Here is an 8,236-nt window from a genome sequence, read left to right as displayed (position 1 = left end):
ACAGGGTCTCTACACATTATTCATTGCTTCCTATACTTCTTGAGCAGGGGAAATCCGTTGACGTTTACTTGACTTCGAAAAATTAATTCACAAATTTGTGCTGTGCAACATCTTCACACACGGAAAAGTGTGAAACCATATACCTCAGTAAATAAATGCAATTTAAATTCAGGTCTTGCACACTTGTGTTGTTATAAATATGTTGTTTAAATACATGATCACCCAGCAGAGATCAAGATATACTGTGTTAACTGTTTTAACTATCTTATTAAAAACTTCAAAATAAAAAATCACTTTTGTCATGTGTGTGGTACGATAGAAAGTGGCTGTATGATTTCTATGAGCGTGTATGTGTCGTGTCCTGGCCACACGACTGAGCGCTCAAATGAACACATGAGATTCAAATATTAGTCCATTAATTCTAAGCGCAAGGATCTTTTTAAAAATGTAATGTAAATACAGTATTTTTTTCCTTTGGTGATTTGTATTTGTTGTCATTTTAGCGTGTCTTAAAACATGACGGCCACTACCCAGAATACAATGCGCAATGATGTAGTTTCCCAAGCTCTACTCCTCCCCTTTTCAGCACTGCACTGTCTTCTGTCTTCCATTTGTATTTCCACAGCCAGAAGGTAAGTTCTTACGAATTCAAAAGTCGTCTGTGCACTTGTTCCTCTGAGGCTTAAAGGCCCGTTCACACCAATCACGATAACTATAAAGATAATGACAAAGATATAGTTCTAAAAATCATTTCAATATTAAAGAATAGCGGAGTCCACAACACAACTATAACGATAAAGGCACATGGAAACAATATCGTTGGAATCAATTTCAGAATTGTTTTTTTTCTTCTGATGAACGATAAAAACAACGAGAATTTAAAGCAGCAGACGCACATCCGCTTAGAATACACAGACAATATCGTTCGCTGGTGTGGACACTAATATATTATATGTATAGGTATCTTTATAGTTATCGTTCTTGGTGTGAACTGGCCTTAAGATCTAAATAACTATAGCCTATGGACTACTTAATGTCTTGAATCTTTTAAATATTTGTGCACAATATTTGAATGCATATGTCATTTTTGCGTACACTGAGCTTAAATTATACTTCTTCACATGATATTTTCATGTTAATGCACCAGTGCAGTTAACACACGACACACTTGTTGCACGAATCAGTCAATCAAAATATTTTATCAGGATGTAGATATTTGGCCAATGAGATTTTGCCGTCTTATTGACGCAAATTGGCAAAATTGGGAATAGCATTTGAGCACAGCATTTACAAACCAGATTCCAAAAAAGTTTGGAATGCAGAGTGAAAAAGGAATGGAATAATTTACAAATCTCATAAACTTATATTTTATTCATAATAGAATATAGATAACATATCAAATGTTGAAAGTGAGACATTTTGAAATATCATTCCAAATATTGGCTTATTTTGGATTTGATGAGAGCTACACATTCCAAAAAAGTAGGGACTGGTAGGAACAGATGGAGGACCAATATGCAACTTATGAGGTCAATTGGCAACATGATTGAGTATAAAAAGAGCCTCTCAGAGTGTCAGTGTCTCTCAGAAGTCAAGATGGGCAGAGGATCACCAATTCCCCCAATGCTGCAGTGAAAAATAGTGGAGCAATATCAGAAAGGAGTTTCTCAGAGAAAAATTGCAAAGTGTTCGAAGTTATCATCATCTACAGTGCATAATATCATCCAAAGATTCAGAGAATCTGGAACAATCTCTGTGCGTAAGGTTAAAGACCGGAAAACTATACTGGATGCCCTTGATCTTTGGGCCCTTAGACGTCATTGCATCACATACAGAAATGCTACTGTAATGGTAATCACAACATGGGCTCAGAAATACTTCCATTGTCAGTGAACACAATTCACCGTGCTATTCGCTGCCGGCTAAAACTCTATAGGTCAAAAAAGAAGCCATATCTAAACATGATCCATAAGCACAGGCATTTTCTCTGGGCCAATTAAGGCTCATTTAAAATGGATTGTGGCAAACTGGAAAACTGTTCGGTGGTCAGACAAATCAAAATTTGAAGTTCTTTTTGGAAAACTGGGACGCCATGTCATCCGGACTAAAGAGGACAAGGACAACCCAATTTGTTATCAGCGCTCAGTTCACAAGCCTGCATCTCGGATGGTATGGGGTTGCATGAGTGCATGTGGCATGGGCAGCTTACACATCTGGAAAGGCACCATCAATGCTGAAAGGTATATCCAAATTCTAGAACAACATTTGCTCCCATCCAGACGTCGTCCCTTTCAGGGAAGACCTTGCATTTTCCAACATGACAATGCCAGACCACATACTGCATCAATTACAACATCATGGCTGCGTAGAAGAAGGATCCGGGTACTGAAATGGCCAGCCTGCAGTCCAGATCTTTCACCCATAGAAAACATTTGGCGCATCATAAAGAGAAAGATGCGACAAAGACCTAAGACAGTTGAGCAACTTTAGATGCCTGTATAAGAAAAGAATGGGACAACATTCCTATTCCTAAACTTGAGCAACTTATCTCCTCAGTCTCCAGACGTTTGCAGACTGTTATAAAAAGAAGAGAGGATGCCACACAGTTGTAAACATGGCCTTGTCCCAACTTTTTTGAGATTTCTTGATGCCATGAAATTTAAAATCAACTTATTTTCCCCTTAAAATTATACATTTTCTGTATTTAAACATTTGATATGTCATCTATGTTGTATTTTGAATAAAATATTTAAATTTGAAACGTCCACATCATTGCATTCTGTTTTTTCAATTTTTCCAACTTTTTTGGAAACGGGTTTGTACCATTCAAAATTTTTGAATAATAAGACTTTTTAAGTCTCTTTTGTTCACCAAGCCTGCATGCATTTGATCCAAAGTACAGCAAAAGCAGTAAAGTTGTGAAATTGTACTATTTAAAGTAATTGATTTCTATTTGAATATATTTCAAAAAGTAAACTAATTGTGCATAATAATAAATAAATATGCCTGTATTAGACAAGAATGGGACAACATTCCTATTCCTAAACTTGAGCAGCTTGTCTCCTCAGTCCCCAGATGTTTGCAGACTGTTATAAAAAGAAGAGGGGATGCCACACAGTTGTAAACATGGCCTTGTCACTTTTTTGAGATGTCTTGATGCCATGAAATTTAAAATTTTTCTCTCAGTTTAAAAATTATATGTGTCATCTATGTTGTATTCTGAATAAAATATTGAAATTTGAAACTTCCACATCATTGCATTCTGTTTTTATTCACAATTTGTACAGTGTCACAACTTTTTCGGAATCAGGTTTGTATTTATTGAGGACAAAGATATGTAAATTTGATTTTGAAGTTCGATATTTCCAATAATTACATTTCCCATCCACAGATGATATCCCTCTGCATCTTAAAATAGTATGAATGGTCCTAATTAATGACAAGATTTTAATATACATATCTAACCGTTTTAAAAGTTCATTGTGACGATAATTTTGAACATTTTTGGAAAAGACTCTCTGCGTTATACTTTAAAACATGAAAACTTATTTTTTTGTGAAAAAGTTTGAGGGAAAAGTCGTTCTTTAAAATAAAGCCTACTTCATTTAATATTTTATAATATAATGCTATGGTATTCAGACCATTGTGTGGCTTTAGTATAAAACTTTAGATTCTCATAAAAACACAAAAGAAAGAGTGCCAAGAGCCTCAAATAATGAGCAAATTTGTATCTGTGAAGGAGTGTGAAACCTTATAAATAAGCCTGGCTACCACAGGCGCTTCTCACTCACAGTTATGAATAATCTACACCAGGGCTGTGTTTGGCTGTGGAACGATGCGTTTTTGAGGCGCTTTTGTAGTTGTAAGGCAATCAATTACTTCCATGACTTCTTGTAAGTACTTATTCCCACCTTCCTTCCTCATGGCAGTGCCAGGTACACCAGGAACCCTCCCTCCCATAGGTTTCCCAGCGTTGTGCTGTCAGCAGAGAATCTCAATAACAAGTACAGCAGACTCTCAACAGACAGAGACAGCAGGGAGGTCTGCTTCTGGGGCTTAACATGAGATGAGACACGGGTGGGTTTAGACTTCAAGAAAGAAAAACTGTGAAGGAAGAATCATGGGGTCGAGGTCAGAAAGAGATAAAACGAGGGAGGATGGAAAGTTGTTAATTATGAATCCAAGGCAAACAGAACTAAGTCTTTTATGATAGATCAATAATGCAAAGATTAACTTTAGACACAAGGCTTGATCAAAAGAGAAAGAGAAAATGAATAAAATAATCAAGTCAGGAGTCAAAAGCTTTGAAGGGGCAATTTGTTGTAACATATGTTTAATTATTTATTGATTGTGTCCTACAAAAGGGAGAGATATAAAATATGATACAGGAATTCTCGTATTGTTACCTTTTTGTTAATAGACTATATGCACATATACACATTTCCCATGGCGGAAAACTATTTTTTGTAAAAGTTCCATTCTTTGCAAACTATAGAAATGGTTGTGCATGAAAGCTCGTCTGCCTTTGGAAAGCTAGCATGTAGCTGCAGCTGTAGCCTAATGGTTATAGAGCCGGACTAGTTACCAGAAGGTTGCTGGGGAGTTGTAGGTGTGAGGGAGTTAATGAACAGTGCTCTCTTCCACCCTCAATACCCATGACTGAAGTGCCCTTGAGCAAGGCACTGAACCCCCAGTTGCTCCCCGGGTGCTTGATCTATAGCTGCCCACTGCTCAGAGTGTTCACATTGTGTTCACTTCTCACTGCTGTGTGTGTGCACTTGGATGGGTTAAATGCAGAGCACCAGTTCTGAGTATGGGTAACCATACTTGGCAAATGTCACGACATTCACATTCATTCACGTCTCCTAAATAGTGATAACACTCGTTGCCTTCTCTGGTTCAGCTCAACAAGGTCTCATCCCACTCGTCGAACTTTGTGAAATCACAAATCCTGGAAAATATGCTTTGTAGTCCAAACAAGTCATCCGTTGTAGTTTTTGAAAACTGATTTCTGTTAAATAAAATATCCCCTTTTGGATTGGACTTTGAGCTTTGTTACTTTGCATATCTTTTTTTATGCTCAAACAGCAACATTACAGACTAACTAAAGTTGAAAAAGTGAATATGCATAACATGACCCTTTAATTTTCCAGCAGATCTTCATCTTATAATGCAAATTAATATAAATCATTTTTAGAGTGGGCTGAGAAACATCACACAAAAATTATTAATTTACAGTAAAACTCTAAGAAGCTCTACAGTTGAAAAAGGGTCCATTAAGAAAGTTGTAAAAATCATAAGTCAAAGTCTGTATTCAGGAACCCAGATATTATGCTAAGTACATCAGAGGGTGTTCAAAATGTAAAAAGAAAGAAAGAAAGATGGCATGCAGTAAAAACTGATGCTCAGAATCTTTAAATATGTCTTTTTTTTACATATTTGTGAAACCTGTCATTATGTCCTCACAGTAGAATATGAGACAGATAATCTGTGAAAAAAATCAAGCTCCTCTGGCTCCTCCTAGTGGTCCTATTGCCATTTGCAGAAATTCGCTGCTCCCGGTAAGAAACAACCAATCAGAGCTGCGGTTCGTAACTTTTTTTGTCTTCAAAATTTACAAAATGTATATCATAAGCGAGTACACCATGAATCCATTTTCCAAACTGTGTTTTTAGCCTGTCCTGAATCACTAGGGTGCACCTATAATAACTGTTTATATCAATATGGACCTGTGGCGAGTGGGGCGGGGCCGAGAGGCGTGGGAACGAGGAGTGAGGCCAGGTGTAGTGATTGGAGATGAGCTACACCTGCGCCCCACCGCCAGTATCGAGTCCCACGTAGGAGATGGAAGGATATAAAACTGGAGTGACGACCGTGAAGGACGAGAGAGGACCAGGCCTGGGACATTATTTTATGTTTGCTTTTTATTTGTGCGCGTCAGTCGCCGTGAGGGGCTGACACGCCGTTTTGTATTTATATTTGATTATTAAAATGTTTTGATTGTCCGCCGGTTCCCGCCTCCTTCTTCCCGATGTATATGGAGTTTTAATATCGTTACAGTGGTGCCGAAGCCCGGGAGAAGGAGGGACGCGCTGCTGAAGATCCCTCGGTATGTGCCGCCATGGACGCTCGAGGCGGTGGGCTGGAGCGAGTTGCCGGGGACAGGCGAGCTCGCTGCCGACCGCCTACGATATGGAGGGGCGGCTGCCGTCCGTGAGGGAGCGGAGGAGTCGGCGCCGTTCGCCAGGGGGCCGGAGCCTGCCGCCTCCGTGACGGAATCCGGAGGGGCAGGGAACGGGGGACTCCTGCCGCTGCCCAAAATCGGAGGAGCCGTCGCCGTCCACCGGGCGGAGATCACCCAGCCGGTGGAGGGCCGAGCAGCAGTGCGTCTGGGAACCGGAATTTTTTTTTGTTTTTGTTTTTTTTCCTCTCTCCCCTCTCTCGTCCTTGTCGCTCCTCCTTCCATCTCCTTTTCTCTCGCCTCGTCTGTCCTACCCCCAGGTTCCTGCAGGTCCCCGTGAGCGGTCCCCCCCGGAGGGAAGGGGGGGGGGGGGGGAGTAGAGCACAGTTTCGAGGGTACCCCCCGGCCTGCGAGGGGCGATGGGGGTATGTGGCGAGTGGGGCGGGGCCGAGCGGCGTGGGAACGAGGAGTGAGGCTAGGTGTAGTCATTGGAGATGAGCTACACCTGCGCCCCACCCGCCACAGGACCGATACAGTGATACGATGTCTGAGGATACGATGCATCGATGCAACATGTAAAATATTGATATCTATAATATAAATAGGAACCTTATTTGCCTCTGTCCACAATTTCGCACAATGTCCGTCTATCATTACCACCACTGGGTGCATTCTGCTCAAACTTATGTATCAGGACTCGATATAAGGACTGCCCGAAGGCACAAGGTGAGCATAAAAGATGCTCAGGATTGTTTGAGGAACAGTCTAGCACTGTGTGAGAAGTTTTCATCAGACGTAAACAGACAGCCGCACCACGCTCTCTTCCGTTTTTGTGTTACTTATTTATGGAACATAATTACTGTTTACCATCTGCCATTGGTTCTGTCGATAAGGACAGCTCCCGTAAACATAAGCGTACAGGCCAACCGAACGATCCGAGAAGAGTTTGGCACAAGAGGAGAGAAAGAGCAAAGATTAATATCAGTGTTGCATTTTCTAGATGGAGAAAGCTTCGCGACAAACTTCAACTAGAAAGATGCCGAACTCGCTTGTGTTTTACTTGACAGGGGAGTTGTTTTGATTCGTATCTTTACAGAAAACATATGCTATTATAACGATCAACAAGATTAGTATTATGGGGCATACACGCCAAACGCGGGGCATCGTGTCTCTAGACCCGAGCAAGGACGCGTCTGATCCATAGTCTGATCGAGTCTTTGCATTGACTTTGTATGTAATCTACTCGCGCAAATCATTGAACTCGCGTTTGAAAATTATGATATCAAACACAACATTTATAAAACTTTACCTCATCCGTTAAATCCATAATTTATCTTTCCATCTGATTGATGGCCGTCAGCGGTTGGGTAGAAGACAATAAATCCCATCATTCCACGCTCATTCTTAGCGTCATCAAACCACGTGATTGTTATTGTTTTGGTCGTGCGCCCTCTTGTGGCAGGTCCTACAACCTGTACCTTTAATAGATTGTTAAAATATAATATATAATATAAAAATATCGATATATCGATCGATATACTTCTGTATCAAATCGAATCGTTGAAGTTTTTTGAAGTATCCTCAAATATCGTATCGCTGATAATATGAATGCTAATTACAGTTTATTTGATGGCTGAGAATAAGATTAGCATGAGTTAAAAAAATAAATATCCACAAACTATATTAATACACTTGTTATATACAAATATATAATATATATAATAAAAATATATTTTTTGATATGCATCTGTATTGTATTGTGACTTTACTGGTGATACACAGCCCTACACAACATGTTATCAAATATCCACAAGTTCATATGTGAGGCAAACCAGTACCTAGTACACATTTCTAGCAAAAAATTCGAGAAAATTTAATTTCAGTGCTTTCGAAAAACACACTTTTGATAAACTTTGCTTTTTAGATTAGATTAGATTAAACTTTATTGTCATTATGCAGAGTACAAGTACAGAGCTAATCAAATGCAGTTAGCATCTAACCAGAAGTGCAAGAATATAGTGTTTTATATACATAAAAGTGCAGAGTAAGTAAAGC

This window comes from Carassius auratus, chromosome 6 (genome assembly GCF_003368295.1).
Source record: "Carassius auratus strain Wakin chromosome 6, ASM336829v1, whole genome shotgun sequence".
Taxonomy (NCBI): Eukaryota; Metazoa; Chordata; class Actinopteri; order Cypriniformes; family Cyprinidae; genus Carassius; species Carassius auratus.
Note: the sequence above shows the minus strand (reverse complement) of the source record.